The 26,483-nt window shown below is 39.8% G+C and overlaps 1 protein-coding gene across 9 annotated transcripts in view; it reads left to right on the forward strand.

Annotated features, from left to right (window-relative positions):
* PANK1 (pantothenate kinase 1) overlaps positions 1 to 26,483 on the forward strand; it is a 119,144-nt gene that overhangs the window by 64,009 nt on the left and 28,652 nt on the right. The gene's annotated exons all lie outside the window — the stretch shown is intronic.

Genomic DNA, 26,483 nt, shown 5'->3' on the forward strand with positions numbered 1-26,483 from the left:
ATGAGGAAACTGAGGGCTCAGGACTCAGGGTAAAACTATTTGAGTTAAGATTTTGACTCTCCTGGGCAGGGCCCTGGTGGGTTCCATGAAGCAAGTATGGGTTGGGTTCTGTGGTGTAAAGAGCTTTGTTGCCACCAGACCTGGATTCAGATCCTCATTTCCTCCTTACTAGCAGTGAAGCCTTAGGTGAGATTCTTAACTTCATCAAGGCTCACTGTTGAATAGAGATAATGGTGGCCATCTTATCAGCTGTAGTAAGAACCAAATGTGGAAAATGTATATCAAGTGTAGTACCATGCCTGGACCCTAGTACATGCGTAGTAAAAGATATCTTACTATTTATCATGGTTTGAATGTGTCCCCTAGAACCCATGTGTTGGAAATGTAATCTCCAATGTAACAGTGTTAGACGGTGGGGCGTAATGGGGGATGTTTAGGTCATGAGGGCTCCACCCTCATGTATGGGTTAATGCCAATTGTAAAAGGACTTGAGGCTGCAAGTTCAATCTCTTGCTCTTTCTCAAGCATGCTCTTTTACCTTTCTGCCATGGGATGATGCAGCAAGAAGGCCCTCACCAGATGCAATCCCTCGATCTTAGACTTCTCAGCCTCCAGAACTGTAAGCCAAATAAATTTCTGTTCATTATTAATTACCCAGTCACAGGTATTCTGTTATAGCAACACAAACTGGACTAAGACAGAAAACTGGTACTGAGAATTAGGGCTGCTGCTATAACAAATACCTGAAAATGTGAAAGCGGTTTTGGAACTGGGTAACAGGTAGAGACTGGAAGAATGTGGGGAAGCAGGCTATGAAAAACCTGTGTTGCTATGAACAGAGCATTAAATGTGGTTCTGGTGAAGGCTGAGAAGAGGAGAGCTGTAGTAAAAGTCTAAATCTGCTTAGAGATTAATTATGTGATAGTGATGAGAATGTTGGTACAAATAAGAACAAAAAAGGCAATTCTGATGAGCTCTCAGATGGAAAAGTGGAATAAGGTATTGGAAACTGGAGTAAAAACCAGCCTTGTTATGAAGTGGCAAAGAATTTGACTGAATTGTGTCTGTACCCTAGGGCTTTACGGAAGGCAGAATGTAAGAGCAATAAACTACGATATTTGATGGAAGAAATTTCTAAGCAAAATATTAACTGCATACAGGAAAAGAGAAGAGAGAAATGATTTAAATATAAAATTTATAATTAAAAAGGAAACAGAATTTAGGGATTTGAAGGATTCTCATCCTGGCCATGTGGTAGAGAATGAAAGAACATTTTCAGGAAAGAAGACCAAGGGTGTGGTCAAGCAACCAATTGATAAGGACATCAGTAGGGATAGAAGGAAACCAGAGGCTGTTCATTAGTACAATGGAAGAATGACTCTGAAGGCATTTTGGAAATGACTGATGCTGTTCCTCTTATCACAGGCACACGGTGCCATGACCTCGAAGAAGGAAGTACAGTTATGTCCCACATATAGACCTTTTCACCAAGGAAGGAACACCTATATACAAAGGTAGTCCTATAAGATTATAACGGAGCTGAAAAATTCTTATTGCTCATTGGTATCATAACCATTGTAACATCATAACTCAATGTGTTGCTCATCTGTTTTTGGTGATGATGGTATAAACCTACTGGCTGCCAGTCATATAAAAATATAGCACATTCAATTATGTATAATACATAATACCTTCCAGTGAGACAAGATGTGGAGGTGGAATACAGTGAAATTGATGACCCTGACTCTGTGTAGACCTAGGTTAATGTGTGTGTTTGTGTCTTTGTTTTTAACAAATAAAGTTTAAACAGTAAAAAAATAAAAATAAAAAATTTTTAAAATAGAAAAAAGCTTATAGAATTAGAATATAAAGAAAATATTTTTGTACACCTATGCAATGTGTTTGTGTTTTAAGCAAGTGTTATTACAAAAGAGTCAAAAAATTTTAGAAATTAGAAAGTTTATAAAGTAAAAATGTTATAGTAAGCTAAATATAATTGATTACAGAAGAAATACATTTCTTTTTATAAATTTAGTGTAGCCTAAGTGAACAATGTTTGTAAAGTCTACAGTGTGTACAGTGATGTCCTAGGCCTTCACATTTACTCACCACTCACTCACCCAGAGCAACTTTCAGTCCTGGAAGTTCCTGTATGTGCCCTATACAGGTACACCACTTTTTGTCTTTTATACTGTATTTTTACTGTCCCTTTTCTATGTTTAGATCTGTTTAGATACACAAATATTAACCATTGTTACAATTGCCTACAATACTCAGCACAGTAACATGCTGTACAGGTTTACAGCTTGGGAGCAATAGGGTTTACCATATAGCCTAGGTCTGTAGGAGGCTATACCATCTAGGGTTGTGTAAGTACACTCTATGCTGTTTGCACAATGACAACATTGCCTAATGACACTTCTTTTCTCTGAAAATATCCCTGTCATTAAGTGACGTATGACTGTATATCAAAAGAGAGACCTAGTGTGCCCTCTGGATCTTGGAGTTCACTGCTCAGGGCTGCCTGAAGTCTCTGCTCTCCACATTTCAGTACAGTGCTTCTTGCTCACCCCACCCATGGCTCAAGGGTGCTCTGGTGTGGCTCAGGCCACAGCTTTGGAATGTGCAAGCAGCAAATCTTGGGCATCCATGTGGTGTTAAGTCTACAGACATGTGGAATACAAGAATTGTGGAGGCAGGCAGAGTGCAGTGGTTCACACCTATAATCCCAGCACTTTGGGAGGTCAAGGCAGGCGGATCACAAGGTCGGGAGATGGAGACCATCCTGGCCAACACGGTGAAACCCCATCTCTACTAAAAATACAAAAAATTAGCTGGGTGTGGTGGCATGCACCTGTAGTCCCAGCTACTCAGGAGGCTGAGGCACAAGAATCGCTTGAACCCGGGAGGTGGAGGTTGCAGTCAGCCAAGATTGCGCCACCGCACTCCAGCCTGGGCAACAGAGCAACACTCCATCTCAAAAAAAAAGAAAAAAAAAAAAAGAATTGTGGAGCCATGGCTTTCTCCAGCTAGACTTCAAAGGATATCATAGACAGCCTGATGGCCCAGGCAGACACGTGTTGCAGGGGTGGAGCCACCCAGAGAGCCCCTACTAGGGCAATGTGCAGCATAACCTGGGGTCAGAGCTACCGCAGATAGTCTCCTAGAGCAATGCCTACTAAAGCCTAAGGAGTGGGCTCACACCAACACTTCAGAACTCCAGAACTACCAGCGTGAAACACCAACCAGGAGAGCCACAGGCATCTGACACCAGCCTGTGAGAGTCGCTGCATGGGTTGCACCAAGCAAAGCTATAAGGGTAGGCCTGCCTACCTGAGGCCTTGGGAGCCCAACTGCCACTCCAGTGTTCCCAGATGGTAGGATGTGGAGTCAAGGAAGATTATTCTGGAGCCTTAAGATTTAGTGTTGTTTGCCCTGTTAGGTTTTGGATTGACTTAAGACTATCCCTTTCTTCTTGCTTATTTGTCTCTTTTGGAATGGGAATGTCTATCCTGTGCCTATTCCACCACTGTATTTTGGAAGCAAGTAACTTGTTTGATTTCACAGGCTTACAGCTAGAGGGAAATGTGCCTCAAGATGAATCCTGCCTTGAATCTCATCCATATCTGATTCAGATGAGACTCTGTACATTGAACTTCTGGGCTGATGCTGGAAAGTTATGACTTTTGGAGCTATTGCATGAAATGAATGTATTTTTTATGTGAGAAGAACATGAATTTGGGGAGCCAGGGTGGAATATTGTGGTTTAAATGTGTCCCCTAGAAAGCGTGTGTTGAAAATCCCCAGTGTAACAGTGTTGGGAGATGGAGCCTAATGGGAGACATTTAGGTCATGAGAGCTCCATCCCCATGAATAATTAGTGCCATTATAAAAGGGTTTGAGGCTGTGAGTTCACTCTCTTGCTTTCTTGTGCATGCATGCTCTTTTGCCCTTTCACACTTCCATCATGGGATGACGCAGCAAGAAGGTCCTTGCCATATGCAGCCCCATAGTCTTGGCCTTACTAGCCTCTAGAATTGTGAGCCAGATAAATTTCTGTGTCATTACAAATCACCCAGTCTCAAGTGTTCTGTTATAGCAGCACAAAATGGACTAAGTCACTATTAATACTAGTTTTATTTATATTAATAGAGGACATTTTATCTCTCTCTCTCTATATATATATATCTATATATATATTTGCTGAATGACCAACTGTGTAGACATTTAATATTAATGTCATTGCTGTTATTTAATTACAGAGGCTTCCAAGACTCTGAAATACCAGGATTTCCACAAACTCATCTTGCCCTGACTGGGAATCTTTTGGGGACTGGATTTCAGAGGATTCCCCAACCCGATCTGATATCATCTCTTCAATGGAAGCTTCCCTAATACCCTCTCATGTTTCTAGAAGCAGGACACATGACCTATGTCACAAGTCTTGACCTGATTGTCATAGATTGCCTCACCAAGTATAGCATACCCTCTCTGAGAGTGATGCTGGCAAATTAGTGAATAAGAGGACTGTGGAATTTATTTGATTGCTAATCTTGTGTCAGGACATGGTTATTTTTTTAAAAAGGAAGTATCCTCTTTTGATCTTAACTGTTTGATATCTCAGCCCTTGAGTGAGGCAGTTATATGCAAAGGAGATGAGAAAGATAAGAAAAGTGAGTATTTTTCCTTTATAAAAGCCATGTGATTGAACAAGACTTCAGAATTCAGAACAGCTACATCCAGTTCTTGGGTCATTTTTTTAACCCATTCTCCAATAATTGAAAAAATGTCCTTGCAAATATGTGCAAGACTCTGGAATCTTCCTCTGGCAGATGATGAATGAGATGACTATTTCCAGGTGCTTGCCTTCAACACCAGCACATGCACCTTCTAGTACTCTTGGCCTTAATCCTACATTGAATCTGAGGCTGCAAGGACTTTAGATAGAGGCTCAGGACAGACTGGACCTGTATGAACCTCTGTGAGTTGTAGTTAGCCTGGGCAGCCAGTTACTTGCATCCCTCCGGGGCTTCTGGACAAACAACTCTTTTATAGCCCAAGGTAGATCATCAGGGGCGACCAGAGGTAGGAATAGATTCGTTGACTTCAAGATTGACATGAGTTAGCAGTATGGTGAGGCTTCCAGCAAAATGGAAGCACTCAATAAATGTTAGCTATTATTACTGTGGTGGTGTTAGATGTTCTTCCTTATACTAACTCAAAATCTGTCTCCCTATAACTTCTACCCCATGGACAATTCAATACATCCAATTCGTCTTCTACATAACAGCTCAGGAGATATTTAAAGATAGTTATGTTATCTTGACTCTTTTTTGGGTTCTCCTCTTTGAAGAACCAAGACCAATACTCTTGCCTGCCAGATTCTACCTATGTGACTCAGTGCAGGTTATACTGGGTTGCTGACAAGTATTTAAGCAAGTTTGGAGGATGACTTCTTGGGGTAGTCATAAAGGAGATCAAGTAAGTATTGACCTGGGTGGCCTTGAACTCTGAGATTTAATGATTTCCATTAAACCTACAGGGACTAACCAGTTTTTAATTTCTTTGGGCTAGGCACTGTGCTAGACTCTGCATGTGATATTTGGTTTCATGTGACTCTAAGCTAGAGTGTAACCTGAAGCCAACTGTATGGCTTGATTTCTTCACTCAGATGCTGTAATAGCTCCAGAAATCACTAAACCCTGTGTGTGAGTCAGGACCTGAACATTAGTGGAACCTGTTTACTATTTATACTCCCCCAACTACCTATGTTTGATTTAAAAAAAAAAGTTAAAAGGATGTTGTGTTTTTAGGATGTTCCATACTAGGAAGTTAGTATACATTTGACTAAGGAGATAATCACATCTTCTTACCTTTTATGGAAGGTCTTATCTTTTTTTGTGGAAGGTTTTTACTTTGAGAAAGGGTCCAAAAGTGATTTATTCTTTGGGGTTACCACATAGTATTTCATTAACACTTTTGAAGAGTGGTAGGGGTACCATTAATTATGCCAGTACTACAGATATAAACTGGGACTATCCTAGGCAAACCAGAAGTCTCAGCGTTGTGCTAAAGCCAACTTATACAGGCTATGGGTGTTTATATGCATGACTTCCCAACTCTGCATTTCAATATTCTTATGCTGATACCTTGAAATTGGCCATGATGGATATATATATATACACCATGGAAACTGGTAAACACTGGAAATCAGGGCTTTATTTTCAAAGAACCAGTTGTTAAACATTTACCAGTACACAATGACTGGGACACAGTTCACAGAAGAAGCTCATAGAAAAGTCCCAGCGGGCATCAGTAATACCAATTGAATTATTGAAGCATTTGACGTAGAGAAGGGGAGTAAAGGTCAGCATGTCCTTTGCTAAGTAGGACAATCTCTGAAGATGAGAAGTTTGATGAGGAAGGCTTATTCTCAGGAAAGAAAGTATTCAACAAATACTTCAGGGCTCACTATGGTTAGTATGAGGGTAGAATTTCTTTAGAATCACATCGTTATTTTCCTCCCTTCCTCCCTCCTAAATTCCTACTGTAAATGTAGCTGGGCTTAGTGCTGGATTACCCAGCAGGTAGACCAAGCAGGTGTTAACTGTTCTATCAATGCTAGCAGAAGAAAATAATACATGTGCTTTTTTGTGTATGGATATGTAGACATGCATGCACTTAAGTATTAATCATGGAAAATTATAAATTTGGACTTATATACTTATTTCATAATTCACTATTGTTTTTGTTTTTTAATGACTTCAATTATTTTGAGTTATTTGTTCATTGTGGATTGGGGAACACCAAATTTTTTTTTTTCTTAAATAGATATAAACCTGGCCCCAGTTGAGGCTTGTACCTTTCTAGGGTGATTTATAATTTATTTACTGCTGCTGAAATGTCAGGGTGGAATTGCCAGAATATTTTCATTATATGTTTCTGGTTAGGATAAGTGGATTGAAGTTTGTCCCAGCTAAAGGGAAACCTGTTTGATATATTTGGTTCCATAAGCAGGATCTGTGTGGCAAAAAAGGGACTTCCCCAATTCAGACTCATGGTTTTTATTCCAAAGGTGACTGACTGTGCTCCACTTGTCCTCTTACTGTCCTAAGTGAGCATCTTGGAAAGTGTTGGGATTTTAACAACTATTTCTGCATTTTAAACATTATACAAAACTAGAGAATATAGCATAATGAACTGCCAAGTACTTATCACTCAGCTTCTATAATTACCAAATCATGTCCAATTTTATAATATTGAAGCCGACCTCAGAAATCATATGTTCAATATTAAATGTTTTTGTCTTTATTTCCAAAAGAAAAGAACTCTTGTTTTGGGGAAAAAAAAAAACCCACAATCTGTTATTTGCTGTAAAAGTTAGTAGTGTATTATATCCAGTTGAGACTATAGTGTTTTATGATGCACAATTAGATAAATTCAGTTATCTAACCACAATTAAAATTGTTACATCTCATTTGTAGGTGGATAAATGAAAACCTGATTTGTGTTGCCCCTGGAGAATTCTTTCATTTGCCCATACCTGTTGTTGTTTGTTTATGATCAATTTTTTTTTTTTTTTTTTTACCATTTCTTCATGGTCTGAGATTTGAAACCTCATTTTTGGAATGAAATAGTCCTGTGCCAAAAAGCTCTTTTGGAATCACCCAATTATCACTGGACTAGGAGTGATTGGTATCTCCTACATAATTTTTGTCTCGAAATATAGATTAAGAACTAAAGAACAGTATTAAAAGAATTCCACCCTTCTCCTTTGCTCTGAAGCCATTTGAATGGGGCCAGTGGGAGCAGGCAAGCTAGCTCTCTGAAGACAATTAGGATGTAGGACTGGCCTCAGGCCTAGGAATCTGGAGTTGCTGGATTCAGGATTGAACCAAGGGTTGACAGAAGGGGTATTGCTAAAATTTGCAATTTCAGGCAATCTTTAGACCTACGACTCTGTGTTTTAATTTACCACAAGAGGAAAGAAAAAGATCCTGAATCAGTATCACTAAAGTTATTGAACATTCCTGGGATCAAGCTAGTTAAATGTCAGTGAATTCCTGTCTGTATAAACTGCCAGAACTGGTTTACTCTTGTCAGTTTTATGAAAATGTGCTTCAGATGCATTTTATACATCACTGCCTTCTTTGACAAGGTAGTATCATTTAACATATTCTAATAATTTAGGGACATCATTAGTATCAACTTTTATACTGGGTTGTAATACAGGAAAGTCTTAGGTAATGGTGTATAAGCATTTGGGTTTGTTCATTCATGGATATTTGTTGTGCAACAGTTATATACAGCATGTAAAAAAAAAATGTTTGTTTAGAAATGTGGTTTTGCTGTGTTGCCCAGACTAATCTCCAACTCTTAGGCTCAAGCAAACCTCCTGCCTCAGCCTCCTGAGTAGCTGAGACTATAGGGAAGCACCAGCCTACCCAGCTTGGTTGCAACTTTTAAAGGGTCCAAATGTTTAATACAAAAACCTTAAATTTTTTTTTTAACTATTTAAAAGCTATAATTTAAAAAGCACATTAGAGACCAGGCGCAGTGGCTTATGCTTGTAATCCCAGCACTTTGGAAGGCCGAGGTGGGTGGATCACGAGGTCAGGAGATCAATACCATCCTGGCTGACACAGTGAAACCTCGTCTCTACTAAAAATACAAAGAATTAGCTGGGCGAGGTGGCGGATGCCTGTAGTCCCAGCTACTAGGGAGGCTGAGGCAGGAGAATGGTGTAAACCCGGGAGGTGGAGCTTACAGTGAGCCGAGATTGCACCACTGCACTCCAGCCTGGGTGACAGAGCAAGACAACGTCTCAAAAAAAAAAAAAAAAAAAGCACATTAGAGATCACCTAATGTTTGGGGGAGTTCTCTGAGCCTCAATTATGTAATCTGTAAAATGGGAATAATAATAGTGCCAACTTCACTGGGTTTTGAGAACTGAATTAAATAATGCATGAAACGCTGCTAGCACACGGCACATAGTGTGCCCTAAATGTTAATTGATATACTGTTGCTGCGGCTGCTGGGTTAACTCATTTTTCACAGTCATTGGAATAAAATTCTTCTGAATTCCTATAAATTATTTATTGGTAAGTTTGTAGCTCTAAAGTCTTAAAGTTTGGCCTGTATATATCTGTCCACTTAAGATTGCATAAGCTAATATACTACTTCAGCACATGTGTACCAGAATCAATTAAATTTTAGTCAAGGCTTAGACATATTTTCTTGGCAAACCCTCTCACCCTGGCTTAGGTCAGTTACATAACAAGTAAATGGGTAACCTGTCAAGTCCTGGTAATGCTATCTTAGAGTTTTAGCACTAATTAAAAGGTTTGGATGTTTTTCGTTTGATTTTTATATGTGTTGCAAGCAAAGTGAGGAGTTGTTAGATATTTTTAGTATTCAGCAAGAAGCTGAAACATTTTCAGTAAATCTTTTCAAGCTGCTGAATCAGTTTTGATTCAAGAAATCCCTGAGATTGCAAAGGAAGCTGTTCAAAAGAACAGTTATGATTTGCAGCTGCTCTCTCTGATTCAAACTTTCTTCAAAATTGTGTGATCCAAATAAAGTACAGAAATAAATGGGTGAAGTTCATGAAACTGCAGCTATCATCCGTAAGTGATAGTTTCTAGCCTTTATGTTGAACAAGCATCATTGTTCTCATTAATTAACTTTACATTAGATGTGACATGATTTCTAAAATGAGACAATGCACATAAGATGTCGCTTTTATCTCTTTCATATCTGGGATTAGAATTAAGATAGAACTTTTAAAAGTTCCAACGCTAAAGAATTTGAAAAAATCTCACTCTTAATGGTATGGAAGAACACTATACCCCCAAACTAAATGATCCCAGGCGAATAAAATATTTTGAATGTTCATATTTATATTTTATAAAGTTTTAATCCCTTTTCTCAGTCAGATATTACATGTAGCTGTGCCTTTGATAAAAATTATTATGGTAAAAAAGAATTCACTTGTAACTACAGTGCCTGTCACTTCTAACTACAATGCGTATAACCCCAGGGAATGCCAGTGATGACCCTGAAGGCAGCTGAGCACTGGACGGAAGCAAACACTTCCGAGTGATCAAAATCAGTGTTGGGGGCGTGATAGCTCACACCTGTAATCCCAGCACTTTGGGAGGCTGAGGTGGGTGGATCACAAGGTCAGGAGATCGAGACCATCCTGGGTAACACAGTGAAACCCCATCTCTACTGAAAATACAAAAAAAAAAAAAAATTAACTGGGTGTGGTGGTGGGCACCTGTAGTCCCAGCTACTCAGGAGGCTGAGGCAGGAGAATGGCATGAACCCGAGAGGCAGAACTTGCAGTGAGCCAAGATCGCACCACTGCACTCCAGCCTGGGCCACAGGGTGAGACTCCGTCTCAAAAAAAAAAAAAAAAAATCAGTGTTGGGAAGTAGATAAAGTCAGAGATGCTCATGCATCTTGAGAGTGGTTCCGGTGCTCTCCCTCAGAATCTATGTACTCTTCTTTTTTAATTTTATTTTTTACATTGACAAATAATAACTGTACATGCAGTTTCAAAAGACTTGCTTTCCTGGTTTCTCTGCATTCAGACACAGCAGGTTCTGGATAGATATATTACAGTAACACTGACAGCAGTGAGAAATTAACAGCTTTAGCCCAAAAGCAAGACATAGAAAACTATAATAGAGACAAAAGATTCAAACCGTAGCACCCAGGGAAGCACAAGTTTACATGGTTCCTGAGGACATCAGTGTACAGTGAGCACAATAATTGATTCTCGTTTGACCGTGAATCATCAAGAAGACCTCAAATGTCATTCAGTCTGTTTTGTTTAACAATATGGAGAAGTGGGTTGTGCATTTTAGAAAGATTATCTTCAAGAACTAATATAATTGGCATTTATATTTTAAAAATGTATCTTGAAATGAGAAAATTAATATATAATTCACATACACCATACAATTCATCCATTTAGAGGATGCAATTCTATGGTTTTTAGTGTATTCACAGAGTTGTACAACTATCACAATTAACTTTAATATTTTATCCCCTCCCAGAAAATTATTAGCAGTCACTCCTCTTTTTCCCCCACAATCCCCAACCCTAGGCAACTAATCTGTTTTCTGTCTCTAGAGTTTTGCTTATTCTGGACATTTCAAATGAGTAAAGTCATATCATACATGATTTTTTCTGATTGGCAGCTTTCACTTAGCATAGTGTTTTCAGGATTCATCCATGTTGTAGTATGTATCAGTATGTTGTCCCTTTTTGTTGCCAGATAATATTTTATGGGGTGGATTTATCACATTATTTATCCATGTTCATCAGTTGATGAACATTTGGGTTGTTTCTACCTTTCGGCTATTGTGAATAATGCAGCTATAAACATTCATGTAAGGTTTTTGTGTAGACATGAGTTTTCATTTCTCTTGGGTATATATACCTAGTACTAGAATTGCTAGATCATATAGTAACTCTTTGTTTAACCTCTTGCAGAACTGCCAGTTTTCTGAAGTGACTGTACTATTTAGCATTTCCACTAGTGGTGTGTGAGGATTCCCATTTCTCCACATCTTCATAATACTTGTTGTTTTCAATTTTTCAAAACTTATAATCTTAGTGGGTTTTAAGTCGTATCTCATTGTGGTTTAGATGTGCTTTTCCCTAATAGCCAATGATGTTGAGCATCTTTTCATTTGCCTGTTGTGGGCCAGAGCTCTTATACTCTCCAACATTAATATCTTATTATTTTAAACCTTGTATAAGTTTTAGTCTCGTATCTAGTGAAATTACAAGTTTCTTTGATGGCTAGGGAATGTCAGACTTGACTTTGTGATAGTTACGATGCTTAGGAGGGTGCCCTACATAGAGCTACCATTAGTGAATATTAAAGAATTGTTTTAATTAAGTCATGTCTGATTTTCTAACAATGTGGATTTCACTCACAGCAGAGTTTTCACTCCTTCCTAGACTGTTCTCAATTAATGACCAGTTTTTGTGGACTAGAATGTAACTGCCAAGGGGACTGGCTCATTGCCGCATCCTGACTCTGTTTAGCAGAGTGCCTCACACTGTCTAGGAACAAAATAAATATCTGTTCAATCGGTGAATGAATAAGCCCGAACGATTTTCCCTCAGTATCCATTGTGTTGGTTCCAAGACCCCCATGGGTACCAAAATCCTCAGATGCCCAACTCCCTTGTATAAAATGGGATAGTATTTGCATGTAATCTATGCATATCATCCCATATACTTTAAATCATCTCTAGATGATTTAATACCTACTACAATGCCTACATGTCACCTTATTCACATGGATTCTTTATAGCACCAGCACGTGGCAAATTTAAGTTTTGCCTTTTGGAACTTCGTGGAATTTTTTTTTTTTTCAAATATTTTCAGTCTGCAGTTGGTTGAATCTGTGATTGGAGCCACAGATATGAAGGAGCGACTGTAGTTGGTCTCAGATTATTTAAAGCAGGTGTTTTTGTCAGCTTGCGTTGCCATGTGAGCAGTTGGCATACCTTTCCTCAGTCCTCTGCCCCCGAGCTCAACTTCAAAGATTTGCCAGACTTTCACAGTTAAGAAATAAATGAACAAGGCCCATTTCTGGTAGACCTGTTGTTCCACCTGGTTGTGCCACACAGCAATGCTGTTCTCCCTGAAGCCTCTTTAATTAACCACACTCTGGTATTAAATTGTCAATAGTATCCCTAGAGTATGCAGTCACACTCTGGTGGCTTGTCAAGACAGAAAGCTAAACCTCTTGGTGGTTCAAATGGGGATTTGTTTAAGCAGGTAATGAGATTACCATCTTGAGCCTTAGTGCTGGGCATTAGGAGGTTGAAGGAGCCATTCCTGGGTGGATGCTGTGCTCAGCTCTGGTTGCTGAAATGATCACATTGGAGACAGCCACATAGACGCATGGTGGTCATGTCCCTTGGCACACCTGCATGGTCAAAACTGTGGAGTCTTCTTTTTTGTCCAGGGACTACTTCTGATGAAGAAAGTGGCATAATTAAAGCTGAGGACCACACAGAAAGTTGATACTTATCTTCTATTGCCTCTAGATTGGGCAGAACTGGCAGCTTCTTGGTGAGAAATAGGGGTGATGACTGTAGCTGTCTGTATAAGTGTATTTTCCTCCCACCTCCTCTGGACAGCGTGAGAATGTAACTTTGGAATGGGAAACAAATTTCATCTGCCTACCATTTCCTCTCCTTAACACTTGAAGCAGAAATACACAGCTTGACTGTAGGCATGAAGGGGAAAAGATGAGCTCACTGGTCCCTAGAGTGACAGTCATCTTTCTCTGATTTTCCTGTAAGGATGGCATGGAGAGGTTTCAGGACCTTGGGAAAGAAACCACTCTCACTGAGCTACTCAGGGACTTAAGGAAGAGACTGAAGGAAAACAAATTTTTTATTAACCTCATGGATTTGACATTTTTTGGGGTCTCCTCATCTCTAGCTTCATCTTATTCCTGCTTCCTCCTGGCCCAGATCCAAGCTAAGAATACACTTCATGGTGCTATCAGAATGACATGGCTTCCTTTGCCCCTGCAAGAGCTTTTTTTTTTTCTTCTCAACCTAAAAAATAAAATAAAAGCAACATAGCTTTCATGTTGGTGTTTCTGTTTGTTGTTCTAATTTCACATGGTTGTCTGTGTCAAGGTCAGCCACGTGGGTTGCAAATCAAAGAATGTCTGTCTGCGTGACCTAAATACGGGAGTACTGTTGTCAGAGCTAACCTCTTGATGGAGGAGTGCATGCTTACTTTTAAGATGGTAGTCAGGGGGAGAGAGAAGCCCATCTAGGGAATTTAATTATATGTGGAATGTTTCTAAACTACAGCCGTGGGGTTTAGTCATGGCTGGATAATACCTAGTACTTCAAAAACTGTATTTAAAATTTGAAAATCACCTATGGCACTCATGCTATAAATTGCCAATAAGTAATTTCATTAACAAGCAATTACGTGTGTCTGGGAATGGGAACACCTGCCAGTTGGTGGCTGTGCATTGCCCTCAGCTGTCTGCCTCAGAGTTCTGCCCTCAGTTTCAAGCAAGAGCTACTTCTTCAAACTACAGTTTCTCACTTTTAAAACGTAGTCCAAGCTGGGCATGGTGGCTCACGCCTGTAATTCCAGCACTTTGGGAGGCTGAGGAGGAGAAGCATTTGAGCCCAGGAGTTCAAGGCCTGCCTGGGCAACATGGCTAAACCCCGTCTCTACCAAAAAAATGTAAAAATTAGCCGCAAATGGTAGTGCACACCTGTAGTCCTAGCTACTCAGGATGCTGAGGTGGGAGGAACCCTTGAGCCTGGGAAGTTGAGGCTACAGTGAGCTGTGATAACACCACTACACTGCAGCCTGGGCAACAGAGTGAGGCCCCATCTCAGAAAAACAAACAAACAAATGTAGTCCAGCTACTTACAGTATTCATTTTGTTTCAACTAGAATAGTAGTTCTGAACTTGACGAGAATTACAGGGACCCCTTGTTGAAAGCATTTTCTGGGACGTGACTCCTATCCCACTGAATCAGAATCTCTAGGTGATGTCCTGGGAGTCTGTATTTTTAACAAGTGCCTTAGGTGATTTTTTATGATTAGGCAAATTTGAGAAACTTAAATGTGGCCAGTTATTTAAAATATATATATATAACTAAAACTTTGACTTTAAAATTTAGTTGCACTAAATAGTAAAATTAAAGTTGCTTTATGGAAATGTGATTGTAAACAAGTCACAGAGGCCAGGTTCAAATTGCAAGTGCAAAGTGGATGGTGGTATGGTATCATGCCAGTTTTAACCTGAAGATGGGTGTGGAGCAAAATGTAGAGGATGCCTTTTATGGGCCTAGGTACTTTTGCCTTCATGGGTCCCCTTCCTCCATACAAAATAAATAAAAATTATATTTTATTATTGTTGGCGTAAAGATGAATGTATTAATATTATATAGTAAATTATATTTTCCTTAACCTAAAAGTTCATATATTTTCTTCTGATTTTAAAATAAATTAAACTATTTCATGGGTGCCTAAAAGTATGGCAGGTCCTAGCCACTATGCCTCTTGAGCCTAACAGATGGGTTAACCCTGAGCAGCAGCGGTGATGAAAATCAGACCTGAGTCTCTGTGTGACTCCAATGATAATACTTCTACATGCCTCGGAAGTTCTGGAAGGAATTCTTGCTGTTCTCCTTTTCCTTCTCAAATACTAGAATATGATCAGCCTGGGTCTGGGTGAGAGGAGAAAGCTGATAGGAATCTGGGGCTGTGCCAGTTGAATAAAGATTATTGTCACACGAGGTTGTGACCGTACACTTTCCCACAGCGATTCCATCCCACAAACGTGTGTGTCCTCTTCAGTGTAAGTTTAACATACAGTTTTTGCTAAGTTTGACATACAGTTTTTGCCCTGGCAGTGGTGCAGTGGGTGAATCAGCCTCTTCCCACCCTGAGGGAACCCTCGTGGTATCGAGCGTCTAACAGGCTGAACAACTTTGCTCTTGGGAGTTGGGCTTACCGCTGCCATCCTCGATGGCTTGGGTTCAGTGGATTTTGATCATTGGTTTGATATGGGCAGGCTGTTGCATGAGAAGAGAAGGAACTATTGTTGAGTTAGGGAATGAAGACATACTATTTTCTATGGGCAGGACCACAGATCTGCTATCTGTTCACTGAAGCAAAGTTATCAAGAGGCTGAGGTGGGCGGATCATGAGGTCAGGAGATCGAGACCATCTTGGTTAACACAGTGAAACCTCGTCTCTACTAAAAATTAAAAAAATTAAAAAATTAGCCAGGCATGGTGGCGGGCACCTGTAGTCCCAGCTACTCAGGAGGCTGAGGCAGGAGAGTGGTGTGAACCCAGGAGGCGGAGCTTGCAGTGAGCCGAGATTGCACCACTGCACTCCAGCCTGGGCGACAGAGCGAGACTCTGTCTCAAAAAAAAAAAAAAAGAAAGAAAAGTGGCAGAAAAGCCAGAGGAAGAAAAAAAATCACTCCAATCCATGATCCAGCTATTAATATTTTGGTCTAAAGTTTCTAGTCTTTTTTTGTGCGTGTCCAAATCGCCATTTAATTTTTAGACAAAATTATAACTGCATGAAATGTACCATTTAGTCCCTGCCCTTTTCACCTAATGATAGATAATGAACATTTGTCTCACATCATTAAATGATGTCCTACAAAGTGATTTTAATGGTGGTGTGCTATCCTTTGTTTTAATGAATAATTATTTGTTTAATCAGCCCTCTGTTATTGGACAATAAATTAGTTTTCTTATTATAAATACAACTTCAATATTTTCAGTATTTTTTAAAGCTAAATTTTTGGATGCACACGTAATTTCTTTTAGGGTAAAATAGAACCAACATACCAAAGGGTATAGGAATCTGGAGCTTTTTAATATATATTTCCAAATAAACCCATAGAAAGATTACACCAGTTTACATTCCCAGTGGTAGTATATGAGCTTGTACCCTTGCCAACACTGGGTAATTACCTTGTAACTAAAATTCAAACTAAGGAAATCTGGTACGCATTAATTTGAAAGAACCCATGACTCAAATTTCTTTTCATAGAGTATTTAATGTTCAACAGATTGCTCTGTGTGCGATAATTATGGGTTTCTTTACAGTATTAGGGAAACACTTTTATTAAATTTTATATTCACAGTTTCCTCAAGGTCCTTAAATAGTTATTAGGTTTTCAACTGTGTTTCATGCTATTAAAAGTATGGTTTTGGAGGTCTTTGCATATGTATATTTAGGATGATAGAATGTGAGAACTAGACAGAACTTTAGTGATAGATTAATTGACCTCCATTTAAAGACTAGTAAATGGGCCAGATGCAGTGGCTCATTCCTGTAATCCCAGCACTTTGGGAGGCCAAGGCAGGTGGATCACTTGAGGTCAGGAGTTCAAGACCAGTCTGGCCAACATGGCAGAATCCCATCTCTCCTAAAACTACAAAAATTAGCAAGGCGTGGTGACACACCCCTCTAATCCCAGCTATTCAGGAGGCTGAGACAGGAGAATTGCTTGAACACAGGAGGTTGAGGTTGCAGTGAGCCAAGATCTTGCCATTGCATTCCAGCTTGGGCAGCAGAGTAAGACTCCATCCCCCCAAAAGTAAAAATAAAGACTAGTAAATGGCTCAAGTAAGAAACTTGCCCACACAAATTCTGACTGTTGGAATATTCTTGGTTGTAAGCAATAGACACCTCACCTCAGACCAACCTACCAAAATGGGGATTTATTGGTTCATGAAACTGAAAATGGGCTTAGATACCTATTGTGACTAACCTTGGACAATTCCTTGATCTTTCTAAGTCTCGGTTTTCTTATTTGTAAACAGGATGTTGGACTCAACCTAAGGTTCCTTCCACCGCTTAACATTAAATGTTTCTGTGAATATGTTATCAAATAATTTTGTTATACTGTCAACCAAATTTGTACGTAGTGAAAGGAAGGTTAGTCCTCAGAGATAGGAAATTTTTAAAGACATAATTTATTACACAATTAGATTTAACAAGGATTTTTATTTATTTATTTATTTAGAGACAGAGTTTGTACTCCTATTGCCCAGGCTGGAGTGCAGTAGCATGATCTCGGCTCACTGCAGCCTCTGCCTCCTGGGTTCAAGCAATTCTCCTGCCTCAGCCTCCTGAGTAGCTAGGATTACAGGCATGTGCCACCACACCAGGCTAATTTTGTATTTTTAGTAGAGACAGGGTTTCTCAACGTTGGTCAGGTTGGTCTCGAACTCCCAACCTCAGATAATCTGCCCATCTCAGCCTCCCAAAGTGCTGGGATTACAGGCGTGAGCCTCCACACCCGGCCTTAACAAGGAATTTTTTTAAACTTGTGGACATCCTTAGGCAACTTGAACATAATTAATATTCATTTGGTGTAAAATATCTTTGGAGTGTATTGGGGGAACCAACCCCAATATTTCAACATAGGTTCTTTTCTATTTTCCCTAAGTGTTGGCTGGTCTGAGAAATAAAGAGAAAGAGTACAAAGAAAGAAATTTTACAGCTGGGCCTCTGGCGGTGACATCACGTATTGGCAGGTTCTGTGATGCCCCCTGAGCAGCAAAACCAGCAAGTTTTTATTAGAGATTTCAAAAAGGGAGGGGGTACAAACAGGGAGCAAGTCACAAAGATCACATGCTTGAAAGGGCAATAAAAGATCAAAAGGGCAGAAAGGCAGAGCAAGATCACAAGGCCAGGGCAAAATTAGAATTACTGATGAGGTTCCATGTCCTGCTGGGCACGCATTGTCATTGATAAACATCTTAACAGGAAACAGGATTCGAGAGCAGATAACCGGTCTGACTAGAATTCGCCAGGCTGGAATTTCCTAATCCTAGCAAGCCTGAGGACGCTGCAGGAGACCAGGGCGTATTTCATCTCTTATCTTCAACCACATAAGGCAGACACTCCCAGAGTAGCCATTTTAGAGACCACCCCCTGGGAATGCATTCCTTTCCCAGGGTTATTCCTTGCTGGGAAAAGAATTCAGCAATATTTCTCCTATTCGCTTTCTGCAGGAAGAGAAATATGACTCTGTTCTGCCCAGCCCCTCAGGCAGTCACACCTTATGGTTATTTCCCTTGTCCCTGAAAATCGCTGTTATCCTGTTCCTTTTTAGGATGCCCAGATGTCATATTGTTCAAACACACATGTTTTACAAACAATTTGTGGCAGTTAATGCCATCATCACAGGGTCCTGAGGTGACATACATCCTCAGCTTACGAAGATGACAGGATTAAGAGATTAAAGTAAAGATACATAGGAAATTATAAGAGTATTGATTGGGGAAGTGATAAATGTCCATGAAATCTTCACAATTTACATTCAGAGATTGCAGTAAAGACAGGCATAAGAAATTATAAAAGTATTAATTTGGGGAACTAATAAATGTCCATGAAATCTTTACAATTTATGTTCTTCTGCCATGGCTTCAGCCGGTCCCTCCGTTTGGGGTCCCTGACTTCCTGCAACAGAAGTGCTTTAAAGCTTTTTTTCTGTTGATCACATGATCCTTAAACATCTTTCCCCTCTGTTGGTTTGCTTAACAAATCTTTACAAATATTGGAAAAAGAAATTTCAGTCCTGCTGCCCCCTATTCACAGTAATCACACATAACTCCAACTTGGTAGAACCTTGAGAGAATTGTTACTCTCCATGGCAGCAACTGGCTGCTGAGTCAGATCCATGCCCACAGAAGCTCATCTTGAGCCCTTGGGTGCCTGATTTACATTCAGGAAGACATTGGCATTAGGGAATCTCACCAGGAACACTTGTCCCTCACCAGGAACACTTCTTAAAGCTCTGCAGCTGGTTATAGAGAGACTGAGATTTTACATTTAGTTTATACTGTGAAACCAAGAGGAGGTTGATTTTCTCATGCCACGCTCCCTTAGCTTTTTAAAAATTTTTTCTCGATTGATAGGAAATCTTTTCGGGTTTTTTTTCACCTCATGTCTTTGCTCATTTAGGCTATTTGGAGTTCACTGTATACCCTTGATAGCTACTGCAGGAAGCATAAATGACCCCCAGAGACTATTCTAGAATTCTGAAAAAGCCTTCAAGAAATAGGCTTTGTTTAAAACATCAACTACCAATAAAGTTTTAAAATGTTTTTGCCACAATATTTGAAATGCAGATTTATTTCAGTTTTAACTACTACCAGATTGACAATCTTGGTTTGTATTTTAAGAAATTTTTAGACAGAAATAAATATAACAGGACCTATATACCTTTCTGTCACTCAGCTACCACATGTTTGTCTGTGATCATGACAGTTCTTATTATCTAGCTCTGCCAGAGAGGGAATTTTTCCAGCTTTAAAAACAGCAAAAGATTTTGATTTAGGGGTATATTAGTCAGTATAGGCAAGGTTATTCTGCAGTAACAAATAACCCTCAAATCTCTGTGGCTTAAAACAACAGAAGTTTATTTCTTGCAGCACAAGTTCATTGAGAGGTGGCTGACTCATCTTTATTTTGAGACCCAGATGATAGAACAATTGTCTTAAATTTTGCTGGTTAAGGTAACAGAAAGAATCTGGAAGGGTCTCACACTAGCCAGAAGTATTCTTGCCTGAAAGTGATGTACACCATTTCCATTCACAACTTACCAGCTAGGTTAGGAACATTGCCCAGCTCAAGTATAAAATGGCCAAGAGTTGCATTCTGACCCCATGGACCTGGAAGGAAGAGACCAGAAATATTTGGCCAGCTGTACTAGTGACACAGGTTGCTCTTCTGGTTACCAGATATTTGTCTCACTCTCCCTCTTACAGGCAAAATACATTCATTCGTTCCCCAAAGGAGACTGACCCAAAGTCTCACCCAGCACAGTATCTGGATGATGCCTAATTTAGGCTCTTACTCAGGGAATGATATAAAGTCATTTGTACATCAACTCTGGATGTGATTCCTCTTGATCTAGAGACTTCTGAATTAAAAGTGGCAAGTTATCTGCTCTTCACCACCCCCCCCCACATTGTTTATTAGTATATAATGGTGAAACAAAGATTGGAAAATTAATCTATACTCCCATTCAGAAAGGGGGTAAATGGGAGATACCCAGCAGTCACTGGTGCTCAGTCATTCTAAAATGCTGAAGCAATTCTGAAATCCCTCTGGGCCCCCTGCCTTGTAGGTGAAGGGTCCTTTAGGGTCCTGATTCTTCTCCCTGGAAGAGCCTTCCCAGTCCATTGTTGTCTTCAGCCCTTGGCTCCACCCTTTGAGAGGTATCTTTTATTCCCGGTAGACTCTTTGATTGCATCTAAAGTGAACACTGAAGAATATGCCTGTGTTAGAGACTGAGCAGCCTTCTCGGCTGCTTCCTGACTTTAGAGAGTTGAGGGCTCCAGAGGTTTTTTAGGTCTTGAACAGTTTTCCCAGCTGTTTTAGGTGTGAGATTGCAGTTTCTTTGGCAGTACAATTGTTTTTCAAAAGAAAATTGGTTTCTCATCTATTTTATTCCAATTTATTTCCATATGCCAAGAGTTAAGCCCTCAATTCCTTCTAAGCATATTTGTATTTGCTTATTCCTTTGTGTTTTTGCTTCCATGTCTTTATTTATTGATGATGGCTTTGTTGAGAGAGCTACAAGTTTAGCATGTTTTCCCTTAAGCTATTCTAATTGAAAGAATTAACCAAGAAGCCACAATGTCAACTATATCTTTATTGGAGACATCTTAACCCTTTCAGAGTGTTAACAGTGGGTGTGGTAGCCATTCTATCTGTTGGGAGAGAGAAGCGGCTGCTTTTTCCAGCCATACAAGTGCAACTTAATGGACTCTATTCCCTTTTCTTTCATCTATAAACCAGTCAATTACGAGCTCATCTCTCTCTTTTTTCATTATACCTTTTAAAATGCAGTCAATAGTAATCAATACATGCTACTAACATTAGACTTTCAACGTCTTTCACTAGATCTGCTCATTCTTTAGGTGTATTATCTGCCTTCCAAGTTATCATACATGATCGTTTTACTAAATGCTGTGCCAGTCTCCAGAATCAATTTCTTCACTCCCTGTTGCTAAGCCACTACCACATTTTATTGTGGTTAAAGCAGCATAAAGCAGCACTTCACTTTATCAGTTGGAACAGGCCAGGTTCTTTTGCAGTGACAAACAACATCTTTTGCAGTAACAAACAACATCCAAATCTCAATGGTTTAAAAGAACAAAGGTTTCTTTTGTGCCTATGCTCTATGTTCATTGTGGGTTAGCTGTGGCCTCACTTCAGGACCTAGGCTGACAGATCAGCCACTACCTGGAATGCTTCCCATCGCCATAGCAGAGGGAAAGCTCCGGAGGGTCTCATGCCTGTAATTAAATGCTCTGGCCTGGAAGTAACAATGTATCTATGACCTTTGTCCACCACTAAAGTTTTCCTTCAACATTGTTTTTGAGTTCCTATCCAGTAAGATACTTCTTTTTTGAGATGGAGTCTCGCTGTGTCACCCAGGTTGGAGTGCAGTAGAGTGACCTCGGCTCACGGCAACTTTCGCCTCCCGGGTTCAAGCAATTCTTCTGCCTCAGCCTCCCAAGTAGCTGGAACTACAGGCACCCACCAGCATGCCTAGCCAATTTTTGTATTTTAGTAGAAATAGGATTTCACTATGTTGGCCAGGATGGTCTCGAACTCCCGACTTCAAGATCCACCCGCCTCGGCCTCCCAAAGTGCTGGGATTACAAGCATGAACCACTGCGCCTGTCCTTTTTTTTCCTTTCTTTTTTTAAGAGATGGATTTTCGCTATGCTGCCTAGGCCAGAGTGCAGTGACTATTCACAGGTATAGTCAGTATGCTACAACCTTGAACTCCTGGGTTCAAGAGATTCTCCTCCCTCAGCTGCTTGAGAAGCTGGGACTACAGGCAAACAGCTCTAAAATGCCTTTTGAGGTATATAAATATAATTGATTTTCATAATGATGTAGTATTCCATCATATAAATATGTGATATTTTATTTACATATTGATGAACATCTAGACTGTTACCATTTTTTATTATTACAAATTGCTGCAGTGAACATTTTTGTGTATGTCTCCTCATGCACATGTACAGAATTTTCTCTAGGAATTAGTTCTTTTTATTTAAAATATGTTGATCAAAGATGGATGTACAGCCATTTTATCTGTAGCACTTGGTTTTATGAACATCAGTTTCTGGCTTATACGTACCTCACCACAGTGAAAACCATTTTGAATGAGTGGGTCAGTTTATTTGTTTGCAAAAGTCTTCCTGTGAAGTTTGAGCCTGGTTTCCTGCTGTACGTTGTTGATGAAGACTCTAGAAATATTTTTAAATGACATCTGGTTCAAGGAGGAGTAAAAGGTGAATACAAACTTCCTGTATCTAAAACCAACATCACTCCTCTTGGCAAACACAGAATAAGCTCTTATTAGTTGTTCAGCTGAATTGATCAAAGCATCTGAGTATCCTGGATTAAAGAAAACGTGAGTCATGGATCATAGCTGCACTAGGATGTTCTTCCTTCTCCTTCTTTCCTGTCTCCATCCACAGCTTGTGCATGGGAAGCTTAGGTTTAGGCAGATCTTGGTATCAGGAAGATGAATAAAATTGTACATTTAATGTAAAGACAGTGTCCTGAAAAAGCAATAAATGTGACTAGAAGAGCATTAGATTTTTCATGAAGGTAAGAAATAAACATAGGTAAAGAAAAGCCAATTTCTTTTGCCACTTAAACCAATACTACAGTTCCTTTAAGAAGCTGAGGTGGGCAGATCACTTGAGTTCAGGAGTTCAAGACCAGCTTGGGCAACATGATGAAACCCCAGAGATAAGATAATTCTTATCTCTCTTACCTTAATCCAAACTAATGATATAACATTTAGCTGAAATTTCAAAACTCTATACTTTTTCCAATTGTTTTGTTGAGTTGCTAAGAAAAACTTTGAAATAGTTTCAGAATGAGCTGGAGATGAAGCAGGAAGAAGGAACCAGGGTTCTGAACAACATGAAATGTCAGGCGTCACCTACAGTGTTTTAAAAGTGAGACCTCTTTTCAGTTACCTGTATTTACCAACATCCAACCACGTACAAGGTTATGGGCGGGCTCTTCCTTCCAGACGTCTGAAGCAGCTGTACCTGGGCCAGTTCTGCATTTCTGGTACAGAGCTAGTTTGTTTTCTGGGGTTTACACAGCTTGTTCGGTTCTTGTTATGCTGAAGTATCTCCTATTTTCCATTACTGCATAATTCTTTCTTTTTTTTTTCGTATCTGCATGTACTGAAAGCTCTAAGTGTAGAATCCCTTTTCCTGGATCTCTAGCCACCAGCTATACAGCCTACTCATTCTGCCACTCCTATACATATTAACAACTGGGGGCCTTCTATGCTTTTCCGCAGGCTCATATAATCATGAACATATTAGAGATTATGCTTCCTACCTTTCTTCTCTTCTCCCTTCCTTCCTTCTTACTTCCTTCCTCCCTTCTTCTCCCTAAACCAAATAGGCTTAAAAAGTTATTTACACTTATAGGCATCTCTTGCTTTTCTTATTAACAGAAGATTCGGGAAATATTTCTAGCCTACTGGAATAGATTTCATTCTTTTTTTGAGGACTGAGGGGGGTCTCACTCTCACCCACGCTGGAGTGCAGTGGTGCAATCTTGGCTGGCTGCAACCTCTGCCTCCCTGGATCATGTGATCCTCCACCTCAGCCTCCCAAGTAGCCGGAACTACAGGCGTGCACCACCACACCTGGCTAATTTTTGTATTTTGGTAGAGATGGGGTTTCGTCATGTTGCCCAGGCTGGTCTCAAACTCCTGAACTCAAGCAATCTGCCTGCCTCAGCCTCCCAAAGTGCTAGGATTACAGGTGTGAGCCACTGCACCTGGCCTCACTCTCTTTTTAATAACTGCCTAATATTCTACAGTTTGGAAGTCATATATTTTATTGAACAGTTTCCCTGTTAAAGGACACTCATCTTATTTCCAATTTGCCTTGGTTTTGTTTTTGTTTTTTGATTTGAGCATGGTAAAAGATGCTGCAGTGAACATTCTTATGCCTATCCTGGAATACTTGTGTTTTTTTTATGGCCCAGGAAAGGGCTTTGCTGAGTTAAAAACGCATGTGTACTTTCAATTGTAATAGATGTTGTCAAAATATTTCCAAAATATTTCCCAGCAATGTTCCAAAATACCCTTCCCCCATCCTATCCATTGTAGGCAGCTTCCCTGCTCTGATGAGAATGGATTGCAACTGCAGCACTGGTGGCATAGCCCAGGCATTTGTTAACATGCCATAGTATATTTCCGGGGAGTTTAAAACTCCACCCAAAAAAACTGTGGTCAGACTCTATGATTTGGGTTACTTGCAATATTTCTTTTGTATTTCTTAAAGAATTCATAGAAAGTTGACAGCAGGGAAGAAATTCGAGATCATTTTAATGCAATCCATTCCTTTTACAGATAAGGAAATTAAAATCCAAAGAGGTGGAAGGAGTTACAGTGAGCTACTTACTGTCTGCTGCTTCAGGGAAGCAGATGTTCTGAATCCCAATCTGGGGCTTTACCCATTACAACATGCTGCTCCTGCACTGTGGCCTATGCTGACAGTGAGTTTTAGCGAATAAACCAACAGACTTCATCTGTGAGCTGAATCAACAAATGGGGATGACCAGTTTCCAGTTTTTTCATCTCCTGCTAGGACAAGCGAGTTTCCCAGCCTACACTGGTTGTGGAATTTGCTTTGCAAACGTCTGCAAAGAAAACAAGACATTTGTTAACTTGGTCTTGTCAGTGAAATTTGTTGCTCTTAATCTTTTGAGGGCCTGGAATTTTACTTTTCTATAATGCTAGAGTTTCTGCTCAACAGGTGAGAAGCAGCTATCTTGGATCATAACCGAAATAACAATAGTGAGGCAGAGGAAGGAAGATTTTGTTTACAGAAATGGTTTCCTGCCTGGCAGTCCTCCCTCAGCCCTCCTGAATTGAAAACTAAGTATTAGTAGGGGTGCGTAGAAAAAAGACCTTCTGTAGGGCCCACTGATGTTTCTGGCAGTGTAGAGAATTTGACAAGGGTTTATATGGATGTTCTCTAGGGCTGAAATAAAAGAAACTTGGAAGGAAGCTATTTTTGCACCCTGAGTCTTTAAACTCAGCTTTAATATTACAGTTTCAGGTTTTGCCAATGGATTCTGTGAGGGAAATAAAAAGGAAGACTCCAGCCTTTGGGTTCCCATTTGGGTTTGCTCTGTGTTCGTTGCAGAGCATTTGACAGTATGGCATTAACTTTCCAGGCTGTCTCTAAATAAAGTCAGACTGTTTAGGTAGCTCACCTCTGCTCATGTCAGCTCTTAACAATAAAGAGCTTTTATAACAATAAAAATCATCATGATGGAGATTCATATTATCATAGATAAGCATCACAAGCACATTAAGTATACTTTCACCTAGAGGCATGCCTTTGTATTTCAGACCTGGCCATGGTTCCTCTGGTTTACTAGTTTCCAAGTCTGCAGATTGGAATCACTAGAGAGCTTTTAAAAGATATTCATGTCTGGATACCATGCCTGAATTAAACAGAATATGTGCGAGAAGAGGCCAGAAATTGAATATTAAAAGCTTCTCAGCTGATTCTAAAAGGCAGCCATGTTGAAAACTTCTGAGCAGGCTAGTTGGAATAGACAGTATGTCTCTGTTTAATGCAGAAAGAAATCAGATATAATGCGAGTTGTTCTTTTTAGAATTTCGCATCTGCGCATCATCTCTCGTAATCTACTTCCTCTCTCTTTCCCCATTCTATATATTGTATAGATTAAAACAGTGGAATCACATCTTCTAAAGTCAGTTCATAAAGCAAAAAAATGGAATCATTGAAATGCGCCCTAGGTTAGAGAGCAACATACCATCTCTTGGTACACCCAGCATGGTCAATTTTTCCTCTAGGATTGAAGCAGATCAGTTTCTTTGGTGAAGATTCTGACAA

This window comes from Papio anubis, chromosome 11, assembly GCF_008728515.1.
Source record: "Papio anubis isolate 15944 chromosome 11, Panubis1.0, whole genome shotgun sequence".
NCBI lineage: Eukaryota > Metazoa > Chordata > Mammalia > Primates > Cercopithecidae > Papio > Papio anubis.